Source organism: Protopterus annectens, chromosome 3.part1 (genome assembly GCF_019279795.1).
Source record: "Protopterus annectens isolate FY-2018-M chromosome 3.part1, PAN1.0, whole genome shotgun sequence".
NCBI classification, from domain to species: domain Eukaryota; kingdom Metazoa; phylum Chordata; order Ceratodontiformes; family Protopteridae; genus Protopterus; species Protopterus annectens.
In genome coordinates, this window is record NC_056732.1 from 956,923,638 (window position 1) to 956,948,051 (window position 24,414).

The following is a 24,414-nucleotide window of genomic DNA, read 5'->3' on the forward strand; positions in this document are numbered from 1 at the left end:
AAAAAATGTTCATATATACAGATTTCACATGGATAATGGTATGTGCTGCAGTGGGACTCGAACCGTGAATGCCTACTCATTAGGCGGATGCTCTGACCACTACACTATTGCTGTGCTGCTTCATTTGCATATATCTTCCTTGTTATCCTTTTCAGCCCTTTTATGCTGCTTTAACCATAGCTAAGTGATGGGCACACCCTCGCACCTATGGTTAGCTGTACTCGGAGTTTTAAAAAAAATACAGGGGTTTCTTATTTTTATTTTTATGTCCTGTTGCTGTTGTACACATGGGGGACTGTTGTTGGGGATATGTGGACACCTATGAGTGGTCTCGCTCATTTATTTACACTTTCTGCTGTTCTGCTTTGCAGGGACGTGTTTATTCTGAGAATTCTGCTCTCAGACACACCCCCTGCACTCGTCCATACTCCATGTAGGATTAGGAGTTCAGACAGCATGCCTTCATTAATATGCTTGCAAATGAATAAATAACTCCCAAATGCTAAAGGTGGTCTGTCACAAAAACAGTCAATATTAGCAGAAAAAAAGACAGAAAATCCACCCAAGGATGGCCAATCAACAAAATCCACAAGTGTTCCAATTAAAATGTAGTCCTTTAATATGAATAAAACTTCGACTTGAAAATAAAATGAAAAATAAAAAAGCTCAAAACTGTCCCTTGAAGATACCGGATAAGCACTTTTGACTGTTGTCTTCCTCAGATTGATTTGATTTTTTGCACTCAAACAATTTCTCTTTCAAAACTTTCCACATTCCAGCTGCAGTTTTTTCTACTAAACACCTCACTCTAGTTAGTTTTATATAGTGACTGTTTTGCTTCCATATAATCTGCAATTAACCTTCTGTGTGTTGGTTTAGATTTCAGTTTGTCAGGATTATCTAGCAACAAATTAACCTTTATAACCCTGTGATCACTGCACATCAGTGGTGGTAAAACTTGACTTGAAGTAACAGTAATTTCTTTAGGAACACAAACAATGTCTAGTATGTTCCATCCCCTGGAATTTTTTTTTATAATTTGAAGCAATTATTGTTCCTGAATATATGCTGTGAATAGTTTCCTTACTGATGTTGTTGAATCAACATTATTCCAGTCTGTTTCTGGTAAATTTAAGTCCCCGACTATTATTATTCTTCCCTCCTGTGTTTCACACAAGAAATGTATGAATTCCTCTAGGTCATCTGCACTTGACTTTGGTGGTCTGTACACTTCAACAATTTTGTTACATGTTCCAGGGTTGTCCTTATTGTCACAGTTACACAGTCTATACTTTTGGTGTTATCATTGAACATGTAATAATCACAGGTCTCATAACTATCATTAATCCCTATCATAACACCTCCACCTGATTTTTTGTTAGAATGTCTATTACAGCAAAAACATTTATACCCTGACAGAACTGGTTTCCAGTAATTGTTCTTTAACCATGTTTTACAAACAATAACAACATCAGTCTTGTGGGAACTCAGCAAATTTTTCCAATAAAAAAATTATTATTAATGATCCTTAGCAACCACCAGAGAGGCATCAAATGTTGCTATCTGTGAACTGTTATATTTTCAACCTGGCAAAAATCCTGCCTAGTGTTTGTCAAATATTGCAAAATATCTGCTGCAAAAATTATTTTCCCTTGTCTTGACAAATGCATCTCTTCTGAACACGTGTGCCCAAAACTAAGCTTGGATGCTCTACATATTTCCATTTTTTAAAACAGAACATTTTTTACATGTAGGTATTTACCCAAAAAATCTTTTCATTCATAGTAGCCTGACTATCCTTTCTATAGGTGACTTGTGAAAATAATGTCCTAACACCAGTACAAGCTATACTATCTAAGAAGGCTGTCAGTTTCCTACTGTCAGAGAATCCTTGCGGATGACATCATTTGTACCGACATGAATAAAAACAGATCCGTATTTCTTTACATTAAGGCATTCCAAGGCGTGTTTCACATCTTCTATTTTTGATCCTGGCAAGCATAACACTATGTGATGTTCATTATCTTCTCTGCAAATATAAGTATCAGTTCCGCTAATAATTGAATCTTCAATTACAAGAATATCTTTGCTCGCCAGCTTTAAAGAATCTTCAGCTTCTAATACAGTAATATCTGCTCTATCAATTGTTACAAATGATAGATCTTCATCATCATTTCCAGTGGCGGCTGGTGACTTCAAATTAAAGGGGGGCTGCAAGAGACAGCTGAATGGGTGGGGCCAATGGGAAGGGGTGTGACCAACTAGAAAGGGGTGGAGCTATGCTCAAACCATAACAACTGGAACTTTAATTAAATACGCTGCCCTGGGTGCCAAACCATCATTACGAGAGTCCAATCAAGACAAAATGAAGTGTAGAAGAAAAAAATATTTCAATGCATTGGCTACATGACAACTTACTTAATATCTAGATGGAAACTCAAAGGTTGAGAGGCATGAAAAAATAAATTGCTTTTTAAATACATTACTGGAATGCCAGTCAAAATCAAGTATTAAAAAAAAAACAAGCAGCACTCAGCTCAAACCACTTCTCCTTGTACTGCAGTTCGAATTCTAATTTATATTCAGCTTTATAAAATTACCAAGTAACATGCTGAAAGTAGCAATCTCTGTGATACCCCCACTTGTAAAAATGTTTCTTATCCAAAAAAGATCTGCTGCCTGACAACAACTATCTACTTGTTTCATGGAGAACACATGATCAAAGTAAAAAATGAACAGCGAACAAGAAACAAGCTCAAGATAAATTACTTAAAGGATTACTGCACAAGTTATGGACCACACATGATAGAGTGTCATTCTGTTTAGTTTACGGGTAAAGCCTGCAAAGATAACAGCAAGTCTCCAACAAATGTAATGAGCTTCTGAAAATACTGTACTCCTGTCCTTTATTACAAATACTGTCATATGCATTTCAATATCTAAGGCTTATTCGTTATCTAGTTATGTAAATATTCTCTGCATGGCATCAATGAAAAGGCTTTCAATGTTGATAATTCTTTAACAGTATGCTTATTAAAGCTTACTTGCATCTTACAATTTCCAACAAGCTTACCTAATGGTCATTAAAGCATTGCTACTTTAATACAGAGCAACAGGGCACTGCAACAGCATGCATTGTCTGAATAATAAGAAGCATAAATTAACAGTATAAAAAATATGACAGAAAACCAGAACATTCTGCAAAATCAAGGACTGATGAAAAGCCATGGTCATACTTGTGGTCTGCCTTGGATGGGGGAATACTCTGCACATTTACACTGCATAACTGCTCCTTGCCTTGCTTGGAGACATCCAGAGCCACTACAGTGGGGAGTGGAGTGCAACAAGTAGGTCACAGTTTGAAATGTCTCTGGCTGACGGTGATGGCTCTGACACTCATACCTCTCAACCTCAGAGCAAGAAATCTGGACAAAGCCATACATAGAAGTGGGACACAGGCCCAAAAATAAAGACAATTTTTAAATATTGCTCTTATAAACTTAGAAAGATAATAGAATAGTAGTAGGTATTGCATTAGTATGAAATTTCTGAAGGGTATGAAATCTGAAACTCAAATGTCTGCCATTATTTTCTAACTTCAGTCTTTAATGATTTGCTACTAATTTGCCAGAAAACCAGAATTTTATGAAAAACAGACCAAATATGTTATGCAAAAATATAAAATTGCCACACAATACAGCTGGGAACCTGTCAAAGAAGGGACACATTTTTAAAATTAGTACTGTTAACTTGGGCAGCTGACAAAATAAGAGCATCTACATGCATTTCTGAAATAAAAGTAATCTATAACTCTGATCATTACAGTTATTTATAAATGTAAACCCTCCAAGTTTTCTTCCAAAAATTACCATTTTGCAGAGGGATTATTAAGGGGAGAGCAACATTTTGAGCCAAAATTGGAGACAGTTGAGAGGTTTGGATATTCCTAATTCTATAAAGCGATTTATTTGCACGTACCTCTCAACCTCTTAATGCAGGAAATCTGGATATGGCCAAATATATTGGGGGAACATACAAACAGTACTAAAAAGACAGTTGATAGAATAACAGGTCTTGCTTTAGCATGCATTGTTCTGAAGGTTATGATGTCTGAAACTCAATTTCTGTCATTATTTAGTGACTTCATTCCTAAATGATTTGGCAGAAAACCACAAATTTTATGAGGAACAAACCAAAAATAAGAAGCAAAAATCTATTCATTCTGCAAAAGTCTGGACAGTTGAGAGGTATAGTTCAGCCGGGGCTGTCTGAGTTTGCTGCCATTCCCTCCCTCACAAAATCATGGTCGAATGGAACGTCCCCCCTGCAGCCATTCCAATGTCCCATTCCTTGGTTATTTCGCCCCATTTGCCATAAACACTGTAATGTGCAAACTGCTTTACTTCTGCGATGATATGGATTTCATTTGAAAGTTTTATTTTATATTTTACAGCATAAACCCTAATAGATATCTGCTAAACAAAGCAATGCAGTCTCACAATGAAAATAGACTTAGCATTAAAACTTCTCTGCCCTTGAAACTTACATTCATTAAACAGCATTGAAACCCACATTCAGTGGCAGATAAAGATTAATTTTGGGCTGTTTTCAAATCATAGGCCCCTTGAACACGAAAAATACACATGCTCTTTGATGCACCTTCCTAACTTTATTAAATTATATTCCTTGTACAATACAGTACAGTTGAGCTGCCCTATTCAGAACATTTCCATCATAAAAGTCTACTCAAACTTCAACAGTCCACCAGTATCAGTAAATATGCACGATCTCTGAAGAAGTAAAAGCCATCTAAATAATTCCACATTAAAGAAATCTATTAACTAATGAAGAGGTTACTGCTAGCAAACAACGTTATATGTCATTGTTTCATCTACAAATAAAGTGCCTGTTGCCCTTGAGGAATAAATTGCTTATGTTGCATTAAAAAAATTATAATGCTAGTAATATCACAATTGGGAATGGATGGCAAACTGATAACAGGTTCATAGTTACTAGGTATCTTCGCCAAAGAGGACTGCAGCATCCATCCCCTTTACAACAGAGTACAGTATCAGCAATGGATCTACTTACTGTGGGAGTAGAACCCGCAGCCTTATGCATCAAAAGCAAGTATACTACTTGCGGTGCTATTTACAATGTAAGTGGACTTGGCATAAGCAGCACTAAACTTTTGTTCCCCTGCAGCTCTCAGCTCCTTGTACAATCTACTCGACACTCAGCTGTATCTCTGAACTTTGCAGCACAAGAAATGTGGACAAAGCCAAAATTTATTTTGGGGGGGGGACAAAAGCCCAAAAACCAGGGGACACATTTTAAACATTGCTTGTATAATGTCGGAAAGTTGCTAGAATAAAATGCTGTGTTACCACCATACATTCTACTGCCAAGCATTGAACCCAGGTCCCTGTGCAAAACAGCCAAATCATCTATTTTTAATGAAAGAAAGAAAGACTGAAACTTAAATGGCTACCATTTAGTGAATTGAGTTCTCACCATAGCTGTCAACATCTTAGCACAAAACACCTGAACAAAGCCAATAATGGGGGAATACAGCCCCCAAACATATTCAGTGAGTTCAGTTATCACCATAGCTCTCAACCTTGGCACAAAAAACCTGGATGAAGCCAATAATGGGGGAATACAGTCCAAAAAATAGGGACAAATATCCACTAAGGACACCAGAGCAAACTCACACAAACACAGGGAGGACATGCAGACTCCACACATAAGGCACCCCAGCCAAGAATCAAACCAGACAACCCATAGCTGTCAGGCAACACTGCTACCACTGGAACATGTAGACCCATTCCTTACAAATCCTCCTCAATCTGGAGGACACAGACATCTATGTGGTAATTGAAACATCATTTAAAGCACCAGAAGCAGCCCAGTAGTGCAGGGATATAACAGCTTCCACATTTTTAGACCAGGTGCCAGTCATAAAAGGAAACAAGGTGGAGGTGTCTTAACCTTTATCAAAAATCACTGCACCTCCAGACTGATAAATCAGTATCATGAGTCAGAAATTCTCCATATTCAAACCACCATAGATGAAACTCCCTATCATATCATTGCTCTCTGTACATTCCTCCCCTCCATGACCCAGGACACGCACACAAGATACTTGCTAGGCATAGGACCTAACACAATAATCCTGGCAGACTTCAACTATTCATTGATAAACTGAAAAACATACACATTCTCAAATGGGCAAGCCCAGAAATTCCTGGACTTTGTTAATATGAACACCCTGCAACAACTATAAAACTGCCACAAGGGGAAACAATATCCTCATCTTGATCCATACAAATATGGTGAGCTGCTGCAACACCTCCATTTTATATCATCCTCTTTGGTAAGGTCAGATGGTGACCCCCTTCGAACTCTAGAATGTTCAAAAAATTATTCCAACTATCTGCTATTGAGTGATACCAAAATTTACACCAACCCCAAACCAAGATAATTCAGCTGCCTTTGCTGAATCTTTCTCCCAAGAATTCTATCACCACTTCAACCACTATACAATAATACAGAAGTACTCTAAACAAGCTGGACAACAACAACAACAACAACAAAACATATGGCCAAACACAATGAAAATAGGAAAAATACAAACATACACCTTAACAAGCAGATAAGGAGTCTAGTCAAAACTACTAACGTCAAATGTGAGTTGAATTTAGCCTCTCAAGCTAAAGACAGTCATAAGGCATTCTTCAGCAATGTTAACATGCTAAAAGGTAATGCACAGCAGAGTGTCAAACTTATAGTAAATGGAATCATGTTTACCACACCAGATGATATTGCAGACTTATTGGTGGATAAATTTAGAGCAAACTTCAGTCCACCATCCCACTGCAGCTGGCATTGTGGAAATACCAAAATCAGTGCAACCTCTTTCTATCACTGGATAGCAGGTCATAAATGTGTTCTTCTAGGCAAAGAACACAGCATCGATGGATCATGATAACAAACCAGGGTGCTTCTTGAATGGCTTGATACAGGAGATGTCAGCCCTCCCCCAGCCAAGCTATTTGTTCTCAGCCTTGAAACTGGTTTTATGCCCATGGACTGGAAGATGGCAGCTGTCATTCCACTGTTAGTCTGACCAGTCTAATTTGCAAAGCCTTGAAAAGAATTGTCCCTGATGTTATATTGAAAGACATAATAAATCTACAAACACTTGACGCTGGTCAGTTTGGGTTTGTAAAGGGGAGGCCATGTCTGATGAAACTGGGGAACTTCTTTGAATAGGTCACAAAGGCTGAGGGTGGACTATTTGGACTTGACCAAGACATTTGACACTATTCCACACTCAGGTATGGTCGGAAAATTATACAAAATTCAAATAAACCTGTCTGTCACCACCTGGGTAACCATCTGGCTTTCACAGATGATGCAAGAAATAAGAATAGCCAACTCTGCTTCCACTAAAAGGCCAATCTCAACTGAAGTTCCCCAGTGATCAGTATTAGGACCACTCATGTTTGGCATGTGCTTTTCAGATGTTCAGGTCAATACAAATGGGCTGTGGTAGGCTACATTTGTGGATGACTGCAGGCTTGGGGCAATCATATAATCCCAAAAAGACACAAACATCCTCCAGAAGGTTCTCACACAAACAAACAAACAATTGGTGCAAGACCCATGAGCTTAAACTAAATACAAAAAGTACATAATCATCTCCTTCAGTAAATCATCCATCCCTGCAAACTATAACATTGACAGCACAACTCTTAAGGTAAAAACTGTACTTACGGATCTGCAGACTTATGCAGATAGTGATTTGGTCTTTGACCAACATGTGTCCAGTGTCCTCCACAGTTAGGAAGTCATTTTATATAGCACAAAGTAAGTGCACTGAATCCAGGTCCATACCACTACCAAGAAGAAAACTCTCTGTAGTGTAATCTTCTCACTCTAGCTGCTAACACCCAGCACAGCTAACGAAATAGCCTTAGGCCGCCAAGAATTAAATAAATAAATCAAGACTTCACTTGATTCACGATACTCAGTACACTCCACAACCGAAACTGGCTGTAACTGTTTGCTTCTCACTCTTTTTCCAGCACATAAAGCCCGAGAAGAGAGCGACAACCAATCAGCAGCCATTTAGCCCAAGCATGTCATGTACGTGCCTGCGGACGTGGCAGTCCGAACCCCTTCCAATTCTATGCGGTCTGGAACCGCATAGACTGCTGGGCATCACACTGATGCCTTAATTCACTCTCCAGACTGCAGCAGAAAGAAAAAAAAATTCTTTTTTTCAAATCTGCCGCAACCTGAAGTGGTCACTCGCCGAGTCAGTTGGCAGCAGAGACCGGTAACTAAGTCAAGTAGTCAATGAACTAAACTGAGACATTAAAAAAAAAATAATTAAACTAAAAAGTACATTTTTCTGTTTTCTTGCTGAGGGGGCTGCAGTCCGGCAGTCCGATGCCATGAGCCACCCCTGATCATTTCTCTTATTAATCCTTCTGTTTGCATTGTGTATTAAATTCTCATCCAGCTGATATTGTAAAGCCACAGCTTGAGCCATGTAGTCAACATCTGTCTTTCCCTTCTTTTTTCTTACAGTAATGTTCTTCAATCCTTCAACGTTCAGTTTTGATTTCTTCCTTTTTACCTGCTCCTTGCCACTTTTTTTCTACTTTCTCTTTTAGAAAAATGATGTCTTTTTCTGTAGGCTGAAGGTTTTCCAATAGAAAAATATTATCATTCCCTGTAACCTGAGTGTTACATAACAAAGCAGTGTCCTTTTTACTACATATTCTCATTCCTTTTACAGTCTTTAATCAGTTTCTTTTTCTTCCTTGTTATTTATTGTGAACGTCTTCCTTTCTTTCTTTTTTTGTTTCCCTCTAAACAAACCGGATTCTCTGATTGCTGAATACTTGGATCCAGAATTCCAAAGTTGCCAGGGGCATCATCTTGTTTCATGGAGTAGTAAGTTAATCCTCGTCAGTTTTCTGAATAGATCAGTGGTGATTCTGTTATTGTTGGTGCCCTTGGAAATCTTCACATCTAAGAAAGTAGTTGAAGTATAGCTTTGGGAAGACGTAAAGTTCAGTAACGGGGTTGTTTGTTCCAAGTAAGTGATACAATCTCCAAGCTGCAAGGTGTCACCTTCAAACACAATAAAAATATTGTTGATAAAGTGCAAATAGCATGTGATATGCTGCATGTAGTCTGTGTTGTTTAATGCAAAGTCTTACTCCCAAGTGCCCAGGGCTATGTTAGCTATACTGGGAGCCATGGCAGCCCCCATTGCTGTACCGATTTTTTGTTTGTACTGTTTGCGATTGAAGGTAAAGAAATTAAAGGTCAGTACAAGATTAATCAGCTTGCTTAACTTTTGCAGCTGTGCATGTGTACCTTGATTATGATTCTTAAATAATTCCATAGCTGCTGTTATATAGTAATTGTGAGGGAGCACTGTGTATAAGGATTCCACATCAATAGTTAATAAAATACTGTCAGCTTCCACTGTAATGTTTTTTATTTTCCTCAGAAAATCCATTGAATGTATTATGCATGACTTATTCTTTTCTGCTAAAGGTTTCAGCAAGTAATCAAGGTAAAAGGCTGTGGCTTCAGTAAGGGAACCTTTACTTGCTACCACTGGTCTATAAGGTGGGTCTTGTCTGTTCTTGTGTGGCTTTGCTATTCCAAAAAAATTAAGGTAAATGTTGGCATAGGCTCCATATATAATTATAAAGATTTTCAGTAATACGTTTTTCTTCCCATAATGTAGTGAGATTAGTGCTCCATAAATTGTATACTCTTTTTATGTCATCCATGGTAAATAACTTATAACACCTGTTATCCTCCAGCATGTTCTCTTTTAGTTCTAGCTAGTGGTATCAGTCCCAAGTATACCTCCTCCCTTATGTGCCTTCATTATGCACCTGGATTTATCATTGCCTAACTCGATCGATGCTTTTCTTTCTCCCTGTGTTAAGTTATAAAGTTTTTTCTTAGGAGTTATTTAAGTAGTTTTCTCTTATCCATCTCACATTTTACTTCAAAAGCAGCTAATTTTTGATGTAGTGGTGGACAATAGCTGCTAGGCCTTTTTATAGTTTCATCAAAAGGTTTATTTTCAATGTGATTAATTTTGCCATGAAACTGTACCTTTAAGTTGAATTCCTCACAAACACTTTAAGGTCTATCAGTACCTGAGCTACCTTGCTTCTCCAGCTTGGTACAAAATTAAGTCTTTTGGAAAATAATCTTTATTCATCTTCTGTTAGTGCTTTAAAAGAGTGGTTCTAGATAAGTGGAGCACCAATTATTGTGGCTGTGGCCTATTTCTCTGTCTGAGCCTTGGACCTGGATTGTAGTCGGGGTTCCAGTCAGGATTGCCCAGGTATTGTATTTCCCTAACCCCTGTCCACTGTTTGGTTCTCCTGTCTCCCTGGGAATTCATGGATCGGGTCAGAGATCTTTGGAATTCCTTCCATGCTTTCTGGAATCTTGGTAGGTTGTAGTAATATTCCTCACTGTGGCTATGGTAGGAGGTACCTTGGTTATATGGAAAGCCCTGGGGTCTGGTGATGGTCATGGTTCTGGTTCTGGTAATGGTGCTGGTTTTGGTATTGGTATGGTGGTTGTTGTCTGTGCTGTAAATATCGATCTTCCCAAAGAAACTGGTCTCTGTGAATGTGCTGCTGCTGTTCATGATAGTGGGATCATCTGTGGTCCTGTTTGTCCTGTAATTCATTCTTTAGAACTCTCTGTCAGTTCTGGTTGCTTTTTTGGCTCATCTTCCTGTCCTGATCCATCTATGATGTCAAAGGCTTCTGCGGAGTGCTGATAGCCAGAGGGGATTGGGATGGTGGGGAATGAGATGTTGGGGAGAGATCCCCTTGGCGATTTTGTATTGTGCTACTGTCTTGTTTTCTGTGAGAATCTCCCCTGGGAAAATCCCATTGAGGTTTGCTGACGGGGTTTTAATTATTCTTATATCCTCTGTTATATATAAAACATTGCCAGTTGTTGGTTTTCCTGTTGTTGCCTGTTGTTGGTTCTCCTGTTGTTGTTGTTATTATTATTACTGTACCTCCTAGTAAGTCACCCAGGATCTTTTTTGTCTAGTTCATTTCATTTCATTTTATTAATCTTTCTTTATTTAATGGACTGCTCATATCCTTTCACTCTTTCTTTAAACAGCTCAAATTTAGCATCAAGGTCATTATGATTCTCATTTTCCAATGCTGCTTTTAAAAATGTGATATCAGTTTTGTAGCTTCCTGCACACTTAAGTTGTTCCTTAATAGCAGACAAATACATTTGTAGTTGGCATCCTGTAAAATATCTTCCCATTCCTTAGACAGTGAATCATCAATACATTTCCACATTGGTCTTTTGTTCAATCTAAGTCCCCTGGGCAGTCTCTTCTTATCTATGCTTTGTTGTAAATAAATTTTTTGCCAGTAGAGGCCCTGTATGTGTTTCAGTTGCTTTTCTAGTTTATAAAAAGTCTCTGAATTCATACTTTCTGGGTCTTGTCTTCCCTCTCCATTTTCTGTACCCATTTGTATCTGATCTGCTTCTGTATCCTTCCAGCTAGGCTCAGTTAGTAAATCTCTTAGTCAGTCCTTATCCATGCTTTAAAATGCTGGAATCCCACACCAAATTTGGGATCTTTTGATGGAACAAAACCAAAGTGCCAATCAAAAACAAAAAAATTAATCTCTGTGGTAGCCACAAAGTCTCAAACAACCCAGTAAACAAGTCTAGTGGGTCCAAAAACAAAACAGTGTAAGAATCTTGTGTGTGTGAAATATTTTCAATTCATATATATATAGTTAATCACTATGCAGTATAGTAATACGATACTGGTAGAAGAAGTAGCAAACTTAAACTCATCCTAAGTAAAAAAATAATAAAAAATATATTTTGAAATATTATACAGAATTACTAAGTATTCTAAAGTAATCCAAGCGAGGTAAACAGTCTTTTTATTTTATTTTATTTTATTTTTATTTATTTATCATTTGTTGACCGGGAAAGTCCGACTAGATTCCAGAGAGCCTGTTTTCAGCGGAGGCCCGGGGAGAAATGCTCCATATTATTTACATATACTTTTCCAGTTGAAATTCCTTCATAAAGCACCCACCCACATGTGATCCAAGTAAAAACAAAAATAACAGAATAATAGTTTCATCACAAACTTTCTAACTACATATATACTTTTTATCAGGTATAGGAGTGGTTTATTGTGCTGTAAAACATAGTCTATTGGTATACATGTTAACACATTCACATCCCTTCCTCCATTAGTGTGACAGTCAAGCTGGTCCTGCCCTTCTTAGTAGCTGTCATAATAATTCTTATGTACTTTAAATAAAATTAATAATGATGTGTTACCTCTTATTAACCAGATTATTATGTCTGTGATTTTATCAAAGACGATAGACTACAATGTTGGAAATATTTAAACCTTAGACCATTTGGCAATCTAAATCTAAATATAAATATATACATATATATTTTACATGCAAAAAATCCATTGTGCAAACCATATTCTATTTCCATAACCTATTGTTAACAAAGATTGCATTTGTCCTTCTAGAGTTCTTCTGGTCTGTGTACACGAACCCTAAAAAACTATCTATGAAAAATAGTAAAATAGTGAAATTACCTAATATTGTTATTAAACATCATTTCAAATAAAGTGGAAAAAAGGCGAAAAAAGTATGATGATAGAAACAAAATATACATGTCTATTAAAGATTATTTACCATTATATTTAAAACCAACTAGAAGAATAAAAATAAAATAAAATTAGTCATGTAAACAATGTGGCAGTTTTTTGAAGTTCCAGTACACTTTGAAGTGAACAGTTGTAGTTTAGTCTAGGCTTCCTGAAAGAGTTTAGCTTTAATCACCACATGAGTTCACATTTTCCCAGCATATTTAAGATGTTTCCTTCAAAATCATCCATGTCTATGCAATCCAGTATCTGTAACATAAAACCTTTGTGTTTTTTATGCTGAGCAAGGTGTTTTGCTAGTGCATTATTTTTACATCCAGAGTGGATATCTGTCAGATGACATGAAATCCTGCACTTGAGTTTATTTAGTCTTACCCACATAAAATGCATCACATTCATTGCACTGTGCTCTGCGACTTGCTTTTGTAGTGCTGCAGTCACCTCCTGCACTGGGCTTAATGATTTTCTTTAAATAAGGGCTATAAAAACTATCACCTTGCTCTATAAATATACAAAATGTACAATTAGCTTCACATCTTTTAGGGTTTCTATCATATAATCTAGGTTTAAATTCAACAACTCTTCTAATCTTCCTGGCCTTCCTGTAAATAAAGGATGTGGCTTCACCTAAGATGATAATCAGATAAGTATTTCCTGTGACAACAGCCCAGTTTTCTTTAATAACATTTTTGATACTGTGATAATAGAAAATGTATGCCAAGATACAACTATTTTTGCTTTTGTTATTCTCAGTGGAATTTCTTAACATTCTTCTACTGGGGAGGTTGAGTGTAGGTACCTTCATCCTTTTTAATTCTGTAATGGGTTCCAGGATGTTTTTTTGACATCTGACTTCTGTAGCCTCTCACTAGGAAATCATTCTCTAAGTTGTTCAGGTTTCTCAAAAATGGTTCCATTTCAGTGATAATTCTAGCTAATCTATAGCCCTGGGACTTCCCCGGGTCTACTTTAGTAGTCCACAATATCACTTACCCAAAATTCAGATAACCGAGATGAAAAGGCCAACAGCATGAGAGCACCAATATTGTGGAACACAGACTCACCACTACAGGCAAGTAACCGCTTGGCCATCCTGAAAAACAATGAAACTGAAGGAAAGCAAACACACCACATGCCCACCCACCTCCACCACTAGCCCACTTACCAGTGGAATACCACAGAGATCTGTACTAGGCCCTCACCTGCTTGGAAACTACTCCTCTGAATCACAAGCAACTGTAGATGACCTGTGGTTTACCAAGTTTGTGGATGACTGTTAAATGGACACACTCATGTACAGTCCCCCACTGATGATAACATATAACTAAAGGGGCTGACACAATCAAATGATTGGTGCAAACCTCACGGACTGAACCTTAAAGCAAACAATGTATCATTGCCCCTTTGGCAATGAAGTACCCCAGCTAATTATGATATAAATAGCACCCCTCTTAGCTTAAACAGTATTGTGAGAATTGGGAGCACATGTTGATAGCAATCTACACTTTCATCACTATGTGTCCATAGTGGTAAGACACACATTCTGCATTGCACACCTCATACATTACAGCATCACATCCAAGACCAAGGAGGTCATGAATTTGCTGTACTCTACCCTTATCAGACCACTGATTGAGTACAATGATCCCTTCTGTCTGTACCTCATCAGATACCTGAAGCAATTTGAGGAAACACAGATGTTTGTGACTGGGAGAATCTAGGCCCTCCAAACATGACATACATGGAAAGACTGAAAGACATGTCACTGTACTCAGTATCATGCAGACAGCTGAGAGGTGACATATGCCTGCCCTACAGAGCAGTCTCAGACTCTGCCCTACTACAAATGCTGGACATCTGCAAATCAAATGAGACCAGAATAACTTGCTCTAGGGTTCTCAAACTAGCCTGTGACATAAACAAAACATGCTGGGAACACAGATATATTCCACATTGATTGACACTCCTCTGTAATCAACTAAAACTGCATGTGAGGCAGTGCTCCTCAACAGCCCTGTTCCAGCGCAACCTTGACAACTGGTTAGGTGATTGTAAAGTCACATTTGGGGTGTCATCTATGTCCCTTATGGGCAGGGCCAGTCAGTGCTGCTCACAAAATTGTTCTGCTAACAACACGTATTTAACTATGCTCAATAAGGTTATTTGCTTTTATACACAGCTAGGCTAGTAAACACCCCAGGGCCATTAGGCTAATATGCTCCTATGAACCTACAAAGCTATGAACCTATGCAGGCCTTCAAACATCTGTCTACCACATGGCCTGCTGATGTCATCTACTATAAGTTGACCTGCAGTCTTGTAATCATCACTCTTGTGCTGTGGCACTTGCTTAAAGTACTGTGTTTTCTATAGTCTCTGTATTTAGATTGGTAGGAGTTCTGTTCTCACTGCAGTCCATACCGCACAACCTGGAAATATCAAAAATCTGAACAAGGCCCATGGAAAATAGGTATAAATATGTACGCTGATTAACATAACATTTGCATACATAATTAAATAACCCCAACCCACTCCAATGGAATCGTGGGATACCAACTTTCAAACTCAAACTGAAGAACAGACAGCCAAAATATGGCACCAGAGTCCCCCTGCAGCCATTCCAATGTCCCATTACCTGGCTATGTTGCCCCATTTACCATAAACACTAATGTGTGCATACTGCTTTACTTCTACAATGATTATTTGGATTTTATTTTTACATTTTAGCACAATGCACAAACACTAATAGACATCTGCTAAACAAAGCAATACTGTCTCACAATGAAAATAGACTTCATTTGGCATTAAAACTTCTCTGCCCTTGAAACTCACATTCATTGAAACAGCATTGAAACCCACACCACATCCAAAGAAAATGCATCTAGCCAGTGGTGGATAAAGATTACCTTTGGGTTGTTTTCAAATGCCTGCCATTATTTAGTGAATTCAATCCTTCAGTGATTTGCCACAAAATCCTGAAAAAACACAGATTTTATGAGGAACAGAACAAAAGTATGAGGCATAAATTCACAAGTGGTGAATAATATAAGGTAACAAGGCACAGGGTTTCAGCCTAAGTACCTCTAGCCACCAACACACACACTCTGCCACCAATCATTAGGTTACTCCATAGACTTTCTCCATCTGTTACACTAAGACAACATAGTAGCAAAAATGATTTTACGCAGAAAGATATTATCATCTGTCAATTAACAAAGTTATATTTCCATTAAACTAAATAAAGATGATGTGAGATCCATTTTAGATGAATCTCAGAAAAAAAGAAATATTAAAATAATTTAAGAAATTACAGCCCCTAAACAAAAAAAGTAACACAATACGATATCCATATTACATTAATACCACTCAGATCTGAAACTCTTCCCCAAATAACATGAACATCAGCATACTAAAAATATAAGCTCAAAACTTTTAGCATATTCAACAAGTTATGGCAAGTCTATATAACTCCTTGTTCAAGAAAAATAAATTAAACCCATTCACTTCATGAAGCTTCTTAGCATTTCACTGAACATAATGAAGAGTCCGATATAATGCTATGAATCACAAATATAAACATCTACTAAGGAACAACTTAAGCTACAAAACTGGACAATAATACTACTGTAATAAAGAATGCTTAAAAACCCAATGTTAGTAATTCTGCTCCCATACAGTAAAAGCATTGCCATGCACACTTCTTTCAGAATCCCCAACTTAAATGGCTAAGCAATAACCTCTATGCAAAGCAGTTGTTTCTTTCCCTCCACAGACACTGAAGTAGAAGCAACAGTTGTAAATCCATAGCAAAGCACCAGCAGTTGTAGATCCATGGCAAAGCACTTCACGAAACAGCAGTCATTCCCACTCAACAAAGGCTGAAGTAGAAGCAGCAGCAGTCGTAGACCATTCCAATTTCCAAATCAAAAGCAGCCAGCCCAGCAGCAGCAGTCATTTCCTGCTCGCATTCAAGTGAATTTCTGCATTCAAAAAACACTAGAAATGCCAGAAATGCATGCATGTGAGCCCTTGACCTCAATTCCGACAGGCTGACGAAGCTAACATCATTGCGCACATGATGACGTCAGCTCAAAACCGCAAAAATTAAAATTTAAAAATTAAAGCTGGGAAGAATTCAGAAATGAAGGGGTGCCACTTGTGAATCATGGCACCCCATTATCTGACCCCCACAACTCATTAAAAACCAAGTTATTCAGTATGGTTGGGAGGTATGCTGCAGTCAACTTGGTGTATGTATCTAGACAGAAACACAGAAGTATATATCCTCCAGTTACTACTCCAATGCCATGGATTGACAGTATTTTGATACTTTCACATGCCTACACAGATAGGGGTTCTGTTCTCACTGCAGTCAACTTGGTGTGTGTGTGTGTGTGTGTGTGTGTGTGTGTGTGTGTGTGTGTGTGTGTGTGTGTGTGTGTGTGTGTGTGTGCATGTATCTGTGTGTGTGTGTGTGTGTGTGTGTGTGTGTGTGTGTGTGTGTGTGTGTGTGTGTGTGTGTGTGTGTTTGTGTGCATGTGCGCATGCGTATTTGCTCTTTCTTGACATTAGAGAGAGCATTTTACATACTGTTCTTAACATATTGTCCTCAACATGTCATCAGCTATAAAGTGTTGTCTGAGGCATTCCAAGTCGGACTTGTGCCATGGCGCTTGTGTAAAGTACTGAGTTCTGTAGTCTGTGTCCTCAGATATTTAGGAGTTCTATTCTCACTACAGTCAACTGGGGGGGGTGTGGCTGTGTGAGTGTGTGCTCTTGCCTGACATTACAGAGAGCAATTTACACCAGCTTGTGTGACACTGCTATAAGCATATTGTTCTCAACACACACTGCTGATGTCATCAGCTATAAAGTGTGTACTGAGACACTCAATGTCAGATTTGTGTTGTGGCACTTGCATAATGTACTGAGTTATGTAATCTATGTTCTTAGATAGGTAGCTGTTCTATTTTCACTGCAGTCACCTGTGTGTATGTCCTCTTGCTTAACATTACACCTGCATGTAGGACACTGTTATTAGCATTAACCCCTCAACAGACACTGCTGCTGTCATCAGTCATATCCGATTTGTGGATATACAGTTCTCCTGCCATAGCTGGGTCAGAGACTGGCCTGGAGGCAGGAAGATGTCACCTCATTCTATGCGATACAGATCACAGTGTCATGGTTTCTAATCTATTCACATACATCATGGCATGGTTTGTATGCCCTGTGTTTTCTTGATGATAAAGCCCTGTGATCTCTCCAGCTGCTGCATGTGTCTGGAGAGGTACATGCAAAAGAGGCATTATACATTATTAGTGTTCTGAAAGGTTTGAGTACAGTGCTGTCATACAATCCTATGATCTGAATATGATGGTGTGACTTATGATATGTTCAACATAGGCTTTCAATACCAGTGTGGCTACTTGGTAATCGAATTTCAAATTGCTATCTACATGTATTCTTAATGCTTGCATCACTGAGACTCAGCATAGCAGGACTGATATCAATGCTGTCATTAACATGAAACTCCACTTTTCAGATGGACAACATAAAAAAGACACATTTCTGCATTTATTTGTAGATTGTGTGCATTTGTCACCAATCATCTGTCTGTGTTACCTCCTACTGTATTATGTTATCATCATTGGCGGACAATATGCAAGAATCAACAAACTTGGTAAGCCAAAGGCCATATGCTTTAGCCTGAACTGTCAAGGAATAGAGTCCAAACAGTGAAGGGCCAAGCACAGATCACTGGGGCTTGCCAGTGGTGATAGCCATACTGGAACAGGTTGATTCACCAACTTTCACAGCATGTGTTCTGTCACTGAACTAATTAGTTGCACATCTGGTGGCATAGGGATTAATCCCTGGCTGGGAGGGTTTCTCAATGATACCTGCATGAGGGATTGTGTTAAAACCCTAGACCAGATCATGATAGGCAGTATGCACTGTCTTATTGTCGTTCAGGCCTATCACACAGTATTACTGTGCTGGGACAACATCACATATCACCTATGGCATGACTCAGGACATACACCTTCCTGATAATGTTGAATCCTCACTTCAAAATGCCCTCTACACAGGCTATGTTCGCAATAGAAGGGAGTACATCAACATGCACCCATCTGAGTTGGGGGACAGAACCTGATGCATGTATGTATAGAGATATCCTGACTCTCTTCAACTGTGAGTTAAACCAGCATGTCATCATTGACCTCTTTTAAATGGATGTTAGTACTATTCTAGCTGTGTGCAACAGACCCGAGTGAGTTGTTAATACTAAATCATGTCTGTTACATCCAATAGATGTCCTCAAAAGGTCATTGAGGATATGCATGATGACAACAGAATCATCCTGTGGAACTTGACCGGGTCAAGGCATTTGACACAAATCCACACTGAGGTATTCAATCAACACTGTCATCTGTGGCCATACACAGCTATATGAACAACTGGATAGACCAGTGTATCACATACGTGGCATCTCACTATGCTGACATGTGTAAAGTTATCTATATCTCAAGTCCACTGATCAGGTCTGTACATCAAGGCTGTCTGCTAAAATCTTTCTTGTCCATTATTTAAGTGATGGACATCACAGATGACATACCCATTTTGGGTCTAAACAGCTACCTGAAGGCTTACAGATTTCGAGAAATCATTGACTCCAACTGCGATATTAGTATAATACAGACAGTATCAATGCATACCAAATATGGATGTCACTGCCATGACAAAACCTGCAATAACAGGAAAACAAGGATGGATTTGTTAAGTCTTGTATAGAATCACATAACCCAAGTATAAAGTAGAAATTGCACCCTATAATCAGACCAGTAGGTATGTGACCTGTGTCCTGGTTTAGATGGTAAGTGGAACATCCACCAGCATGTGGTCACAGCTGACTCCACCCTTGAATGTAACACAATTACTGGGTATGTGAAGAACATGCACATCAGAGGTCATAATACCTACATAGCTCCCTGACTTCATCACACCAATAACTAGGTACAATGCACCCTTCATGTACCTCCCTACACATCTTCCAGTGATGTGTAACTGAAGTGTACAACCTTTGTCATAGTGAGCTGTCACACAGCTTATTGGCCATACCTAGGTATTCTTTTTGTGGAATATACTTGAATTTCTGATGGTGCGGAATAACAATCAAGCTGCTACACCAGATGCTTGTGTACTACCTATTCTGCTGATGTACACACTACATACATAGGTCTTTGACAACATTAATGCCATGTATATCATTTGTGACAGTGTGGAATGTGCCATATGTGTGTGCATGCCATGCACACTGGTCATCTAGCTTGTGTTGCTCATACTGTTACATACAGGTATAGCAGTATCCCTCCTAACACCTCCAGCAGAAGTTGCAGTGCCAGAACAGCATACATGGTTACCCTCATGGAGTGTGGCTGTATCATAATAGTTGTTCAAATGTGTGTGCAGACCCATCTCTTATCACTCTAAATCACATATGTTATGTCAGAGGTATGGGATTAATGGTGATCCATGATTGTGGCTGATTCTTGTAATGTTTTCCATGAGCCTTTACTTATGCCAAGCACGTTGGATAACTCTGCTGAGAGTACACTCATATTCAGCCATATCAGTTTGCACATCTTCACAATATGCACCCTACCCCAGTTTGCATGTCAGATCCCTGATAGATGTCCTCTGAACTATTCTCAGGATGTTTATCTCACACAGACACCCTCCCCATTGTTATGTCACCTTGTGTGATGACATAAAAGACATTTTCACTGCAGAGTCCCTTCTGTACCATATAGATATGTGATTGGTGTTGCAGCTGCAGCCATCTACCATTGACATACCCTTATCCATTGTACATTAGGTTGTTTCAACTGTCCTGTTTCACTGTGTTCATTCCTACAATTTATCTGTGTGTCCCTATTCAATACACACACATCCCATGAGTTTTCATGTTATATGGCAGTCCATGTCCTGTTACAGGTCATTTTCACAGCTTCAGTACATAACGCCAGGAATGGGATATCACAATACTCTGCACTGTAGGTACACTGTCCTGTACTGGGTTTAGACCACATACTTCACATTCTTACATCTCAACTGTCCAGATATCCCCAGGATCTCCAGATGTGTTCCTTATCAAATTTGTGTCTTTCTCGCATATCACTGGGATGATCTCTGGACTGATGTCACTCAATATTACATACATTTGAGTTCATACCTCTCAGCTGTCCTGATTTATGGAACCTGTCCAATTTTTGCCTCATATCTCTTATCTTTTCCTCATAAAATTTTGGTTTTCTGGCAAATCCTTGGCATGTCATTGTGGACTGAAGTCAGAAAAATAATGACAGACATTTCAGTTTCAAACTTTATGCTCTTTAGAAAATTCATGCTACTGTAAAACCTATTTTTCTATCAACTTTCTAGGTTTGTAAGAACAATATTAGAATCTGTCCTTATTTTTGGCCCTCTGTCCCCCCATTATTTATGGCTTTGTCAAGATGTTTGCTCTAAGAGGTGGAGAGGTATATTTGAGTTTCATTCTACCACATTTGTATGTGACATCTATGTCAAATATGTCCCTATTTCTGGTTAACTGTCCCGCATTATGTTGGCCTTTGTGCAGATCTGTTGAACTAACAGATTGAGAGCTATCTGTGAAGCCCTGATGATTACTGTAGCATTCCAAACAAAACCACGTACTGTAGGTGCTTTTCTTTAAACAGAATTATTGTCTGCATTCACTTCTATGGTTTCCTGGCCAGTAAACCTGTTACCAGCCACAAAACCTTACTTAGATGCAGCGCATGGCATTAATATGCATTGCAAGGTTGTGCATGTTGTAGCTAGTTGCTCACCAATCTATAAGAATGTGAACTCTGTGTAGACTTCATGTAGAGCCAACATGGAGTTTATTGAATCCAAGGGACTATAAGGAAGCTAGGGATTGTTCCTTTATAGGAATCCTGAAAAGAGAGCTATCGAGAGGCTCAGAGAGTGTCTATGGGAGAGTGAGGGGGGAGGGGTGGGATATGTGCTGAAAAAGATTGTTTCCAGATTGTATGGGTGTTAGAGGTACTTGCTATATATCTTTGTTAAGCCATAACATTTTTGTTTTGGGACAAATCTGTTTATTTTTGCTGTTTGCAATAAACTACACTTTTTTTCTAGGACTAGTGGTCTCTGCTGCCTTTAAAATTTCACAGTATGCATGCATGTTTACTTCCAGCTGTACAACTGAAGAAGTGACCTGTATCACAGACTGCAACTGATGAGAAACACACCTCTGCTGTCACACTAACACATATCAAATAAATGGCATACTGCAGTTTCTCTAGTATCTCTATTTTAATTGTTACTGTTTTTTTTTTGGGGGGGGGTCCATTTTGTCATTATGGATAATATATTCTTTTATCTAGATTTGTAAAAAAGACTTGCACTCACATTCTAAGACATTCCAGTTGTCTGATCTTAAGCTTACAGAATGCAGGCAGACATTTCCCCCTCACCTCACATTAGTTTCTTTGATGCAATAGAATATAAACAATACATTCTTGTATGTGCATGTAGCTGCTAAAACCTGCATCACCAAATTATTACCCTTCATAGATCCAGAGATAGAGCTCAGATTGTCTGACAGTTCAATTAATCACTATTTTACAGGCTCTACTGACCAAATTAGAGATGTCCCCTTGAATCTCTGTCCAGATTACATCTCTAATGAAATGATTGAGCAGGAAGTGATTTGACAGAGGAAGACTTCCAAGATTGTTAACCCTCATATTTTCTCTGCATCCCGATAAAGATCTCATGGATTTGAAATGTGGGCATTATGTGAACCATTCCGTTGTGATTCACTTCAGATGATCTGTGAATACAGATGAAGTATTCCTGGTATTTCTCCACCTGCAGAATTTCTACAGAAGCAGCTAAATTGGCAATTAGTGATGCATTGTTCCCAAAGCAGAAGGTCATGTTATGCATACCCTTTCCTTTTCCACACTTGTATACTCTAAAACTTGTGCCTGTCCTTGAATTTAAGTATCTGGAGAAAACAATTATGTACAACATGTCGGTATAGTATGTACATTCATTTTTACTTAAGCTTTTAGAGGTTTCCCTAGGGCCCCTTGTAGCAGAGGAAAATTCTGCCTAATGGTAATATGAGTGCACTTGCTAACTGAAGCTGGTACATTACTGCAGCTTGCAAAGAAATGGCTACATTTTAAAACATGCTTTTTCATTTTCCACATTATTCTGCAATCTGCAGTTACTTCCCATTCCAGACTTTAGGTAATGAAGTCAGCAAAGACTGTATTAACCACAATTATTTGTCTTTTTTTACTGTTTATACTGAGAAATGTTAAAAACATTTCTGATAATTTTGTATCATAAGCATGGTGTCTAATGCTATCATAACACATAGTTATTTTAAAAGATTGACAATCAAAATGTAATCTTATCTTGATGTGAGACTTGTTCATTAAAAGTCTAACAGTTAATGCTTTTGAACAGTGTTATTTTTTACATCTGAAATTGGCATCCATTTATTTATTCACTAATTCATTAATTGATTCATTCATTCTTGTTGGCTAGGAAAGTGAATTGAACAATTTGGACCAAATTCATTCACATCCAAGGCAATATTTCCAGCTGTAAAACAAGAAGTATTTTTTATCACAGACTGCATGTGATGTGAAACACATCTCTGCTGTCACAGTAATAGATATCGACTGGCTTACTGCAGTGCTATTTTAGGGAATGCATTTGATATTTCATTAAGGATCATGAGCTATTTCATCCTTTTTCATACTTTTATATAAGACAAATGTTGTTCTGAGGTATTTTAGTTATGTAATATTACACATTCAGAATGCAGGTAGACATTTCCTGCCTACCTTCTTATTTGTTTCTTAGAGGCAGTGGAAGATGAATGACGCATTTTGAGCCATGTGCCAACCATACCCATTTGCAAAGCTGGAAATTCACCAGAATTTACAGACCTATTACAATATTTTTTCATTATCAAAAATCCTAGAGGAATTTATTCATACACAGCTTCTCAAGCACCTCACTGCCAACGTCTCTCACAAACCCATCCCGGCTTTCATCTAATTCATAGCACTAGAACTACCTTTCTACTTTTCACCAACACTACCAGTCATCATAGAAATACAGATCACCTAGTCCCATCCATTTTCATTGACTATTCAAAACATTTGACACTAAGGAGATTCATAAAATGTGCCATGACACCTCAAAGTTACCTTTCTGAATACATAGACATACCAGTCATAATGCTTTTGTTGTCTATTCATTCAGAAATGTTACTCAAGACGTACACATCATGCACGCCTCATGGTAACCTTCATGAATCCCCCTCACTATTTCTCATCTTAAACTACTAACTGAAATCTTTTACATAAGTGTCTCCCACCATACACTATCCTGGTTCAATAGCTACCTTAGTAACAGATAACAGGCTGTAAAATGACAGCACACTTTTTCAACTTTCCTTCCACTTCCTGTAGGGGTCCCCTAAGGCTCAGTTCTTGCCCCCTTCTGTTTAATATATTTATAAACAAGCTCCACTGAGCTGCCAAGCAAGCTACTATCATGCAGGCCAATAATACTACACTAACTACACCCTCTTCTGC